Source organism: Rhinoderma darwinii, chromosome 8, assembly GCF_050947455.1.
Source record: "Rhinoderma darwinii isolate aRhiDar2 chromosome 8, aRhiDar2.hap1, whole genome shotgun sequence".
Lineage (NCBI taxonomy): Eukaryota > Metazoa > Chordata > Amphibia > Anura > Rhinodermatidae > Rhinoderma > Rhinoderma darwinii.
Genome location: NC_134694.1, coordinates 65,823,828 through 65,836,522, shown reverse-complemented (window position 1 = coordinate 65,836,522; position 12,695 = coordinate 65,823,828). Strand labels below are relative to the sequence as shown.

The following is a 12,695-nucleotide window of genomic DNA, read 5'->3' as shown; positions in this document are numbered from 1 at the left end:
CTTTTTTTTTAAAATTATTTGTTTTTGTGTCTCCATATTTGAAGAGCCGTAACGTTTTCATTTTTTCGCCGATGCGGTTGTATGAGGGCTTTTTTTTTGCGGGAAGACTTGTAGTTTTTATTGGTACCATTTTTGAGTAGATGCGACTTTTTGATCACTTTTTATAACATTTTTGTAAAGTCAGGATTCACAGAAAACAGCAATTTTTCCATAGTTTTTTATTAATTTTTTTACGGTGTTCACCGTGCGGGTTAAATAATGTTATAGATTTATAGTCGGGGTCGTTACGGACGCGGCGATACCAAATATGTGTAACTTTTTTACTTTATTTTGGTTTTTTAATAGTAAAGCATTGTGTAAGGGAAAAAGCTGGGTTTTTCATTTTTTTCAAATTTTTTTTTTTCATTAACTTTATTAAATTTTTTTTTTACTTCTTTACTAGTCCCACTAGGGGACTATAATATGCGATTCTCCGATCGCTATTGTAATACACTGCAATACTTTTGTATTGCAGTGTATTACTGCCTGTCCGTTTAAAACGGACAGGCATCTGCTAGGTCATGCCTGCGGCATGATCTAGCAGGCAGTCGCTCCAGGCAGACCTGGGGGCCTTTATTAGGACCCCGGCTGCCATTAGAGACACAGACACTCGGCGATCGTATCGCCGGGTGTCGGTGGGAGAGAGAGGGAGCTCCCTCCCTCTCTCCAAAACCACTCAGATGCGATGCTCGCTATTGCGCACCGCATCTGAAGGGTTAAACGGGTGAGATCGATACTAATATTGATCTCACGGCAGAGCAGGGACGCTCCCAGCCCTCAGCTGCCTCTAGCAGCTGAGAGCAGGGAGATTTGACACTCCCTGCTCTGTTTACATTATCCTGATGCAGTGCCGTAAAAAGGCATATGCATCAGAATAAAGCCCGTTAGTGGCCGCCGTTAAAAGGCGTATTGGCGGTCACCAACGGGTTAAGGGCCTGCTCACATCAGCGTTGTCTTTCAGTTAAGGGAACCCCTCAACGGAAAAAGAACGTTGATGTGAACACAGCCTAAAAAATAACTTACTGGCCCTGTTGGGTAGGAGCAGCTGCTGATGGTACGGACATGGTGAACTTTGGGAGGGAGAGGACCCACTCCTTTCTGCCTTTTTCAAATGCCTCTGGACACGGTCCCGTACACTCTTCCACTGATTCTGTAGATCTTTCTCTGTCAATTAAAAGTATTTGAATAAGTTAAAATTACATTTCAATATCCGTGTTTTCTTTAGCGGTGTATTGACAATTACCAAATGTGACATACAAACACAGAAAATAGCTAATTTAGGGTTTGTACACAACTGCGCTAGGGTTCCGTTCCGACTACGCTATTGATTCCGTCAAAACGACGGAACCCTTACACAACGGAGACAAACGGAAACAAACGGAAACCATTGCCACTGGATCCCTCACCATTGAAATCTTTTGGTTTCCTTTGGTTTCCGTTTGTGTCAGTCACGGTCCCGTTCTGATGGAACGTCGGAACGGGACCCTGGCGCAGATGTGAACAAAGCCTTATGCGTGTGTATGCATGTAACATTTGGCATGCTCCTCAGAGGCGTTCTATACTGTCCTCACAAAAACATGTTTTTTCCCTAACACGCATTATTTTGGCTATTGTGCATCTTAAAAATCTGTTAAAAAAAACTATTAGAACTTTACAAAAAACTCACCAATATCCCCCTGCTCCTGTTGTGTGCGGTTCGCCCAGTCTGGGTACAGCGCCAAGCATATTTCTTCCCAGGAATCCTGACGGAGCGCACGGTTTCTGTACCCGGACACACCTTTGTTCCAGAGAATGGGGTGGGCCTGCACCTGTAAAAAACAAACAAAAATAAATAAATTAAAGACACACAGGCGTATAGCCACTGTGACAGGGACTGTTACCAACAAGGGGTTAATTCAGTTTCTGTAGAGTAGGCAGGTGATGCAGCTCTGATCCCCCTACCAGCCCTTTCTCTGTCCCATCCTAACTCCTGGGCTTTTTAGCAGCGTATTGGGTTACAGAGAGGGGTGATTATGTTAATAGGGGAGAGCATATAAAATCATCCTCCCCCCTCAGACTTCCTCTTTGACCTTTGGATCTTCTCCCTCCCTCTCCTGTTATTGTGGTATCTTGCGGTGATGGTGGTGTAGGTTTTTATTTCCTATATATGGTGATGGTCAATTGTTATGTGTTACCTTTAGGGTATGTTCACACAGCTTATTTTCAGACGTTTTTCCGTCCGTAAACGGCTGAAAAACGGCCGGTAAATTGGAAGCAGAGCGCCTCCAAACATCTGCCCATTGATTTCAATGTGAAAGATGGCGTTCTCTTCCGACGGGCCACTTTTTTACGCGGCCATTTTGAAAAACGGCTGCGAAAAAGAAGTGCATTTCACTTCTTGAGCCGTTTTTGGAGCAGTTTTTCATTGACTCTATAGAAAAACAACTCCAAAAACGGCCGTAAAAAACTACGCGAATAACGCGAGTGGCTTAAAAAACTTCTGAAAATCAGGAGCTGTTTTCCCCCGAAAACATCTCCATATTTTCAGACTTTTTGATTTTGCTTGTGCACATATCCTTATATAAATAAAACAAAAACTAAGTAAGATAACTTTATATTTTGTATATGTGGAAGTTTGTAAAAAACAAAAACAAAAAAAGAAGGTTTTGTTGACCTCATCTTTTAGGTCATTGATTTTGTTAATAAAAGTTATTTAAATTATTTAGTAAAAAAAATAAAGCTGTGGCCGACCCCCGGGTCAACCCCACATTTAAAAGAATTATGTGTCGGTTGTTTTATTGGTATTCCTACACTACAATTTGTCCAGAGGGTTCTATATATGCTTACAGTCCTAACCCAAAAACACACAAAAAAGGGCATTGTTGTCCCTCTGGCCTTGTTATTGGCCTATGTCAAATAACAATACAAAACCATAGCGCAACATGCAAAGCTATTATTTACGCCACAACCACATACAACTTGATTTTTGCATATTAAAACAATGCGTAATGTCGGCTGCTGGTGTTGTTCATGGTATTAACTAAGGAACAAGTTTGTTGCGTTTTTCAAAGGAAAGGAATGCTAATAACAAACAGAGAAATGCACATACACTAACGTTTAGTAATTAAATTTATAGAAAAACAATGAAAATAAATAGTTGTGATATTATTAACCCCTACCCGCACCAGGACGTAACTGTCCGTCGTTGCGGGAAGTTACTTCCCGCACGAGGACGTACAGTTACTGAGTTAATCCCGGTGCACACTGTCGGCGACAGTGTGCACCGGGAACCAGGAGGTCAGCTGTCGCCGACAGCTGACACTCCCCTCTTGCCGACCAGCGGTCCTTTGCCGCTGATTTCGGCGCATTAACCCCTTAAATTCGGCGATCAGGTGCAATCGCCGAATTTTAGGGGTTTCTAACATATCGGCAGACCCCCGTCCGAAATCGCGGGGTCTGCCGATAGTTAGTATGGCAAACGGAAGCCAAACAATGGCTTCCGGGTCTGCCATGGACAGAAGCCCATCAGGACCAACCTTCAGCTGGTCCTGATAGGCTTCCTGTCAGAGTGACAGAAAGTCACTGTGCCGTTCCCGATGCACACTGTCGGCGACAGTGTGCGTCGGGAACTTGGAGATCAGCTGTCCCCGACTGCCGACACTCTCCAGTGTTGCCGATCAGCGGCTCATCGCCGCTGATTTCGGCAATTAACCCGTTACATGCGGGGCTCGATTGCGATCTCCGCATGTAGCGGGTTTGTAGCGCATCAGCAGCCCCCATGCAATCGTGGGGGCTTCTGATGCTTGTGATGGCACCCGGGGGCCAGACAACGGCCCCCAGGTCTGCCATGTATGTCAGCCTATGAGGATCAGCCTCTGCTGATCCTCGTAGACCAACTGTCAGAGTGACTGTGACGTCACACTGACAGTTGGAATACGTTACACTACCTAGGTAGTGTAATGTATTCTAGCAGCGATCAGAGCTGCTGGTCAAAAAAAATAAAGTGTAAAAAGTAAAAGAAAAGTTAATAAACAAAAATATAAAGTGTAAAAAGTAAAAAAAAGTTAATAAAAATGTTTTATAAAAGTGTAAAAATAAAAGGTTTTGTTTTCCTATAATAAGTCATTTATTATAGGGAAAAGATGAAAACGTTAAAAAAAAAGTACACATATTTGGTATCGCCGCGTTCGTAACGACCCAATCTATGAAACTATAATGTTAATTTTTCCGCACGGTGAACGCCGCAAACAAAATAAACGGAAAACTGTCAGCATCGCTATTTTTTGGTCACCACCCCTCCCAAGATATAGAATAAAAAGTGATCAAAAAGTCGCATTTACCCCAAAATGGTACGTATAAAAACTACAACCCGTCCCGCAAAAAACAAGACCTCCCACAGCTTTTTTGACGAAAAAATAAAAAAGTTACGGCTCAGAATAGCGTGTCCCAGAAAATAAATTATTTTATAGAAACTTAATTTTATTGTGCAAACGCTGCAAAACGTAAAAAAAACTATACACATATGGTATCGGCGTAATCGTACCGACCGGCAGAATAAATTAAAACGTAATTTATTGCGCACGGTGAACGCTGTAATAAATAAAGAATTTAAAGCGCCAAAATCGCTGTTTTTTGGTCACCCTAGCTCTAAAAAAGATCCTGAGGGGCCAAAATGCTCACTATACCACTAGAAAAATTCCTTGAGGGGTGTAGATTCCAAAATGGGGTCACTTTTGGCGGGTTTCCACTGTTTTGGTCCCTCCGGGGCGTTGCAAACCCGACATGGCACTGAAAACCAATCCAGCAAAGTCTGCACTCCAAAATCCAAAAGGCGCTCCCTTCCTTCTGAGCCCTGCTGTGGGTCCAAACATCAGTTTACGACCACATATGGGGTATTGCCGTAATCGGGAGAAATTGCTTTACAAATTTTGGGGTGCTTTTTCTCCTTTATTCCTTGTAAAAATGAAAAAATTCTATGTTTCCACAGAAAAATAGGTGATTTTCATCTTCACAGACTAATTCCACTAAATTCTGCAAAAAAACTGTGGGGTCAATATGCTATCTATACCCCTAGAAAAATGCCTTGAGGGGTGTAGTTTCCAAAATGGGGTCACTTTGGAGGGGTTTCGGCTGTTTAGGTACCACAAGACCGCCTCAAACCTGACATGGTGCCTAAAATATATTCCTAAAAAAAGGAGGCCCCGAAATCGACTAGCTGCTCCTTTGCTTCTGAGGCCTGTGTTTCAGTCCATTAGGACACTAGGGCCACATGTTGGATATTTCTAAAATCTGCAGAATCTGGGCAATAAATATTGAGTTGCGTTTCCCTGGTAAAACCTTCTGTGTTACAGATTTTTTTTTATTACAAATGAATTTCGGCAAAAAAAATGAAATTTGTAAATTTCACCTCTACTTTGCCTTAATTCCTGTGAAACGCCTAAAGGGTTAAAATATTTTCTGAATGTGGTTTTGAATACCTTGAGGGGTGCAGTTTTCAAAATGGGGTGATTTATGGGGACTTTCTAATATATAAGGCCCTCAAAGCCACTTCAGAACTGAACTGGTCCCTGAAAAAATAGCCTTTTGAAATGTTATTGAAAATATGAGAAATTGCTGCTAAAGTTCTAAGCCTCGTAAAGTCCTAGAAAAATAAAAGTACGTGAAAAAAAATGATGCAAACATAAAGTAGACATATAGGGGATGTTAACTAGTAACTATTTTGTGTGGTATTACTATCTGTTTCACAAGCAAATACATTTAAATTTAGAAAAATGCTAATTTTTGCAAATTTTTGCTAAAATTTGAAGTTTTTCACAAATAATTATTGAATTTATCGACCAAATTTTTTCACTAACATAAAGTACAATATGTCACGAGAAAACAATCTCAGAATCGCTTGGATAGGTAAAAGCATTCCGGAGTTATTACCACATAAAGTGACACATGTCAGATTTGAAAAAATAGGCTGTGTCCACAAGGCCAAAACAGGCTGTGTCCTAAAGGGGTTAAAATGAGTGTGCATGGCCATTTAAGTGGCATTTCAACTAAGTGAATGCTGCAAACAAAATAAAAACTTAAACAAGCTCTGGAAATGAAGACCGCTAATAAGGATTGTACAGTTACCTGGTACACATAGGCCGTGCGCTCTGAGGGTGGCTAATGGCATCTGTAAATACCAAATTTAAACTGTTTGTTAGTAAAATGTTTGCTTAGGGCACATTAATAAATATCACTGAGGCATATAAAGTTTAAGTTGACTCCACAGACCCTACATGAACACATTAATAAGTGGCTTTGCACAGAGGCGTAGCTAGGTTCTCCAGCACCCGGGGCAAAGATTCAGTTTGGCGCCCCCCCCAACCTCTTTCCTGACATCTCCTTTCCCCTCGGCGTGTTTGTTTTCCCTACCAATCAATGACTCCCGATCACAGCCAATTTCTGCAGTTTGCCGCTCAGATGTCTTCAGCTTCTCACTTTTCCAACATTTCTACACCTATAAATAAAGATAAAGTTCTCATTATACCACACACTACGCCCCTAAATATAATAGCACCATACACTGCACCTCTAATTATAATAGCACCATACACTGTGTCTCACACACACACACACACATAGAGCCCCCTGTAGATAGTGCCCCTATAGCTCACCCCTGTATATAGTGTCCCACAAATAGCTCCCCCTATAGTGCTCCACAGATAGCCCATCCCTGTATATAGCCCCCTGTAGATATAGCCCACCCCTGTGTAGTGCCCCACATATAGTCCACCCCTGTATATAGTGCTCCACATATACTCCACCCCTGTATATAGTGCTCCACAGATAGACCACCCCTGTATTTAGCCCCCTGTAGATATAGCCCACCCCTGTATATAGTGCTCCATAGATAGCCCACCCCGGTATATAGCCCCCCTGTAGACAGAGCCTCCCCACATAGATAAAGCCCCCTTGTAGATAAAGCCGCCCCCCTGTAGATAAAGCCAACCCCGTAGATAAAGCCCCCCTTGTAGATAAAGCCCCCCCAGTAGATAAAGCCACACACTTTTTTATTACAATAAAATAACAAGCTATTCAAACTCACCTTAATCCTGCTCCCACGCTGGCCGGCAGCAATGGAGACCTGCTCTCTTCTGCGCAGGTCTCCCGGGGTTGAACGAAGCATCTATGAAAGACGCTGATTGGCTGGGCAGAATGACTTTCCCTGTCAGGCAGCGCCTTTCAACGACGGAAGCCCGATACCGCTTCACTCGTAGAAAAGAGCTGAATGGCCGGGCACGGAATGTACCCGGCCATTCATTGCTTCTAATTGTACCTGTGTCTTATAGACGCAGGTGCAATTATAGTGCAGGAGGAGGTGGCGCTGCCCACCCCTAGCTACGCCCCTGGCTAGGCACATGTTGTACCTTCAAATAGTGTGTAAAAATGAAATATAACAATGTTTGGCGAAAAAAAAAACCATCAATACACAAATTTAAAAAACATAATTTGATTAATGTGGTCCTTACCTCGGAGATCAGTGCATCCACATCTATGTTCATCCTCCTGTATGTTCTGGGTGCCATTGGGAAGCTCCTTAACTTTAATTTGCCAAATGGCAGTATGCCAGATTAATAAAATACCAAAGAAAATTGCTGCTTTGGCAACACCCCTTTGGTAACACCGATTTGGGAGTGTTTCCAAAGCAGAGGCGTTTTTCAAAGCGTATTTTGAGGCGAAAACGACTCAAAAAATGCACCCAATGTTTGCCCAACGATTGGCAACGTCTTTTTACGCCTCCCATTGAAGTCAATGGGAAAAATGTCCGTCAAAAACGGCTCAAGAAGTGACATGCTCCTTCTTTTGACGGAGCGTCTTTTTATGTGCCGTTTTTTAAAACAGCGGCGTAAAAATACGCCTCGTCTGAACTAAACGCTGTATTTCCCATTGATTTCAATGGGAAGCTGTGTGTAGGCATTTCACTAGTGATTTTCAAGGCGTATTTCGAGGTGTTTAGACCCCGAAATATGCCTGGAAACACAACGTGTGAACATACCCTCAGCCTGTTGGCTAAGGCAGTGGCCATAAAAAAAATTAGTTGTTTTTTTTTACTTCTGTCAAAGGTTTAAATGGAGGGTTTGGGAGCTGTTTGAAGAATAAGATTCCAGACAGAAGAAAAGGTGTTTAACGTTCAGTCAAAGAATCTTAAAGGCTTTGGAGGAACTTCTGATGAGCTGTTGCTCAGAGAATCATAAACCAAACAAGTGTTGATGACTGGGAATTAGGGTATGTTCGCACGGCAGCGTCCGTAACGGCTGAAATTACGGGGCTGTTTTCAGGAGAAAACAGCCCCGTCATTTCAGCCGTAACGGCATGTGCAGGCGCTTGAAGGCTGCGTCCATTACGGACGTAATTGGCGCTGCTTTTCATTGGAGTCAATGAATAACGGCTCCAATTACGCCCCAAGAAGTGACAGGTCACTTCTTTTACGCGGGCGTCTATTTACGCGCCGTCTTATCGTGTGAACAGACAAACGTCAGCCCATTGCTTTCAATGGGCAGATGTTTGTGAACGCATTCAAGCCGTAATTTCGGACGTAATTCGTTGGTTAATACGCCCGATTTACATCCGTAATTAGTGTGTGTGAACATACCCTCACACTTCCAAGGACTTCTCATTGAGATCTGTCTGGAATCCATGCCGTAAGAAACAGCTCTGGATCATTTATAAAGGAGGTGATCTTCCCCCACAACATAGTCCAGGTGCAGAAGATTGTTTAAATTATATTATGAACCATTCAAATAGCTTGTCAGCAATCTAATAAATGGTGGTAACAAAATAACTAGACTGACCAAGGTCACATCTATCGCTCCCCATGATGTCGAGAAGGGAATGGACAAACCCTTCCTGAAGAAAGATATCTTTACTGAAAGAAAGCCACTCAAAAGATCTAAGTCTAGAAGGTGACTATGGCAAATGCTGATGATTTGTGCTCCCTGATAAGAGGAAGGGTTATAGAGATGGATGCTAAAATTCAATGCTAAAAAGTGAGAAAGTGGCAAGGGACTCTGATTAATATTTTTTTAATGTTAAGCAAATCTTTATATTGTTCCTTAAAGGGAACAGGTCACCTGCCCAAAAAAACTGCAGCTGACATCTAAGTTAGGCTGGGTTCACACAACCTATTTTCAGACGTAAACGAGGCGTATTATGCCTCGTTTTACGTCTGAAAATAGGGCTACAATACGTCGGCAAACATCTGCCCATTCATTTGAATGGGTTTGCCGACGTACTGTGCAGACAACCTGTCATTTACGCGTCGTCGTTTGACAGCTGTCAAACGACGACGCGTAAAAATACAGCCTCGTCAAAAGAAGTGCAGGACACTTCTTTGGACGTTTTTGGAGCCGTTTTCTCATAGACTCCAATGAAAACAGCTCCAAAAACGGACGTAAAAAACGCTGCGAAAACGGTGCGAAAAACGCGAGTTGCTCAAAAAACGTCTGAAAATCAGGGGCTGTTTTCCCTTGAAAACAGCTCCGTATTTTCAGACGTTTTTGGTCACTACGTGTGCACATACCCTTAGATTGCAGGCGCCTCACAGGTTCTAACGCTTTTTATTTGAAATTTTCTAGCCCCCATCATTGCTGAGATATCGGTGCCATTAGTTTTGGTGCCCTATATGCAAATACGGTCTTTGACTGGCACTTGATAAGGGGTAACTGCCAACTTGACAGTCAAAGGCCTCATTTACATATCGGACACTAGAACTAACAGACGATATCTCAGGAATGGTACCGGCTAGAAGAAAAAAATAAAAAGCATCAGAATCTGTGAGGCGCCTGCAATCTATCTGAGATGTCAACTGCAGTTTTTTTGGCAAGTGACAGGTCCTCTTTAAAACCACGGTGTTATTTAAGGGGTAACATTTACCTTCTGACAATATACTGTAAAACTTCCAGATTTAGTCTCCGCTCTCCTGGATTGAACCTCTGAGGACTGAGCAAGTCTGCTGTGCATTTATTTTCTCCACGAATGTAAATATCATATACGCGCTTCAGATTCCTTTTACCTGAAAGGAAAGGTGTCACAAATTTTATTTATTTTTTTTATTTGAAGTGTTTTATGGTATGGGACTATTATTTTTTATTATTTTAATGTGTTCCCTAATGTAATTTTATTTATTTGCATGTTTTTACTTTTGTGGGGGAACCCATCTCTATTAGCATCTGTGTATTTGTCTCTTCACCACACATACACAGGTTCTATACGGCACACCCGGAGCATAGGAGACTTGGGACGGGAGCCGACCTGATCTCCCAGGTTGGCGCTGTTCTAGCTGTGGTGTAATGACAGGGCTAGGGAAACAGACAAGTGAGCCCTAATCTACCCGCCACTCAGTCCCTGCCTACTTGCAACAACCCGCCCTAGGCGACGGGGTACAACTGGGCGACGGTCCCTACACTCAATAAGTGCACGAAAGACAACAGACAAGGAAACACAGAACAAAGGGAAACGGGGCAGTTGCCCACGGCAACACCGTGAGCAACAAGAGTAGTAAACGAGCCGAGTCAAACCAGGAGAGTACGAGGTGCCAAACGTAGAGCAGGAGAGTAGTGAACAAGCCGAGTCAAACCAGGAGTGTATGAGGTGCCAAACGCAGAGCAGAAGAGTAGTCAGTAAGCCAGGGTCAATACGAAGCAGGGACAAGTAGTTCAAGAAGCTGCAGCAGGGCCAGGAAACCAACAGAGAAGAATCACAAGCAAGGAGGAACAGGAAAGGCAGGTATAAATAGACAGAGGGCGGGAGCTAGCTCCGTCTGGCCAGGCTGTGATAGGCTCTCCCACTCCTAAGCCTGCCATCCTGAGTGGTGGAAGATGGAGTCAGTCTCACAGACATAGAAGCAGGTGCAGACTGAGTGCCTATGGGCGTGGATACAGAAGCTGTGCCTGGCAGATCCTTAACAGTACCCCCCCTTTCATGAGGGGCCACCGGACCCTTTCTAGATGGACCTGGTTTATTGGGGAAACTAAGGTGGAACCTCCTGACCAATACCCCAGCGTGAACATCCCGGGCGGGTACCCAAGTCCTCTCCTCAGGCCCGTATCCTCTCCAATGGACCAGGTACTGGAGGGAGCCTTGGACCATCTTGCTGTCCACAATCTTGGCCACCTCGAATTCTACCCCCTCAGGGGTGAGAACAGGGACAGGAGGTTTCCTCGAGGGAGCCAAGGACGGGGAGCAGCGTTTAAGGAGGGAAGCATGAAACACGTCGTGTAATCGAAAAGATGGGGGCAACTCCAGTCGGAAGGAGACAGGATTGAGGACTTCAATGACCTTGTACGGCCCTATAAACCGGGGAGCAAACTTCTTGGACGGGACTTTAAGGCGCAAGTTCTTTGACGATAGCCACACCAGATCCCCGACCATAAACAAGGGGTTAGCAGAACGTCTTCTATCTGCCTGAGTTTTTTGTATGCTCTGGGACTCCTCTAGGTTCTTCTGAACCTGGGCCCATACTGTGCACAGTTCCCGATGAACGACCTCTACCTCGGGATTGTTGGAACTACCAGGTGAAACGGAGGAGAACCGTGGATTAAACCCAAAATTACAGAAAAAGGGGGAGATCCCTGACGAGTTACTGACCCGGTTATTAAGGGAAAATTCGGCGAAGGGAATGAATGAGACCCAAGAAAATACACAGTCAGAGATAAAACACCTTAAATATTGTTCTAGAGACTGATTAGTCCTCTCGGTTTGGCCATTAGTTTCACGATGGAAGGCAGAGGAGAAGGACAGATCAATCTCCAACTTTTTACAGAAGGCTCTCCAAAACAAAGAAACAAATTGTACCCCTCTGTCAGAAATAATATTGACAGGGACCCCATGGAGACGCAGGATGTGTTTGACAAACAAGGTAGCTAACGTCTTAGCATTGGGTAGTTTTTTGAGGGGCACAAAGTGGCACATCTTACTGAAGCGGTCTACTACAACCCACACCACCGACTTGCCTTGAGATGGAGGCAAATCGGTGATAAAATCCATGGAGATATGGGTCCAAGGTCTCTGGGGAATGGGCAAAGAATGTAGTAAGCCCGCTGGTCGGGACCTGGGAGTCTTGGACCTAGCACAAACGGCGACGTAGGCCTTAACGTCTTTGAGCAACCCAGGCCACCAATAGTTTCTGGCAATGAGGTGCTTGATACCCAGGATGCCTGGAGGACCAGATAGTGCGGAGTCATGATTTTCCCTAAGTACCCTTAGCTGGAATTGCAGGGGAACAAACAGCTTGTTCTCAGGAAGGTTTCCGGGAGCTGAACCTTGATCAGCAGCAATTTCAGAAACTAAATCAGACTCAATAGAGGAAATGATTATACCTGGAGGCAAAATACAATCAGGATCTTTCTCCGAAGGAGGGCTGGCCATGAAGCTACCCGACAGTGCATCAGCCTTAATATTTTTAGACCCAGCCCTATAGGTAACCAAAAAATTTAATCTGGTAAAAAATAACGCCCATCGAGCTTGTCTCGGGTTTAGCCTCCGAGCCGATTCTAGGAAAACCAGATTCTTGTGGTCGGTAAGGACCGTTACCTGGTGCCTAGCCCCCTCCAGGAAGTGGCGCCACTCTTCAAATGCCCATTTAATGGCTAAGAGTTCGCGGTTGCCAATATCATAGTTACTCTCAGTGGGCAAAAACTTCC

General features: G+C 43.9%; 1 long non-coding RNA gene across 1 annotated transcript in view; it reads right to left on the bottom strand.

Moving 5' to 3' along the window:
• Positions 1–12,695, bottom strand: part of LOC142658692 (uncharacterized) — a 48,935-nt gene that overhangs the window by 2,203 nt on the left and 34,037 nt on the right. The window contains exons 2-5 of the long non-coding RNA XR_012850155.1: positions 9,928–10,066; positions 6,142–6,184; positions 1,706–1,847; positions 1,063–1,203 (exon numbers count right to left, since the gene is read on the bottom strand). This is a non-coding gene — a long non-coding RNA (uncharacterized LOC142658692). The remainder of the gene's footprint in view (positions 1–1,062; positions 1,204–1,705; positions 1,848–6,141; positions 6,185–9,927; positions 10,067–12,695) is intronic.